This window comes from Pygoscelis adeliae, unplaced genomic scaffold (assembly GCF_000699105.1).
Source record: "Pygoscelis adeliae isolate BGI_AS28 unplaced genomic scaffold, ASM69910v1 Scaffold13, whole genome shotgun sequence".
NCBI classification, from domain to species: Eukaryota; Metazoa; Chordata; class Aves; order Sphenisciformes; family Spheniscidae; genus Pygoscelis; species Pygoscelis adeliae.
The window spans coordinates 206968-207749 of record NW_008824499.1 but is presented as its reverse complement, the minus strand read 5'-3'; positions in this window follow the sequence as shown (position 1 = coordinate 207749).

The window sequence follows — 782 nt, the reverse complement described above, 5'->3', positions numbered from 1 at the left end:
CCTGCTGCCCATCCACCCCGCACCCCAGAGCATCCCTCGTGGTCCCGCACGGGGATGGAGACCCTCCCAGCCCAATTCCAGAGCCCCTGGGGGACCAGACGCCCCACTCCCCCCACCCACCTCACCTCCAGCCAGGGTGTCCCGCCCAGCACTGCCCAGCCGGGCCATGTCAGGGCTACTGCTCACACGCTGCCGGGTCTCCGCACTGAGGGCTCCTGCATCCACGCCGTGCCCAGTGGCAGCAAGCTGAGGGGGCCAGGGAAAGAAGGGGACCAGGGCAGGTACCGCTGTCACACTGGTGCCTGCAGCCCCCGCCGCGCCTGCTGCTGGGCCACACTCAGCAGGCGGCCGGTAGGATGCCCTTGGTAGCTCAGGTTGCTCCTTGACGTAGCCAGCCCACTTGGAACAGCTTGGTCCTTCACCCTGCGCCACCCACCCACACACAGACATGTAAGCGTGCACAGTGCTCACACAGACGCACAGAGACTCAAATGCACATTCCTGTTGATGCACACACAGATGCACACATGCATGCACATGTGCACACACAGCTCTGCCCTGAGATCTGAGTCCCTCTACCCCCCACCTGCAGGCAGGCAGCTCTGTCCCCCTCTGCCTGCTCCCACTGCACCAGCTCATCCCAAATCCCATCCTAATGGTGCTGGCTGGCATGGCCCCGGCCCAGCACCTTGTGTGGCTGCCTGCCCCAGGAAACCTGCCTGGGCCAGCCCCCACCCGGAGCAGGGCAATAGGTGCCCAAGGCAGCGGGGGCAGGGAGCTGG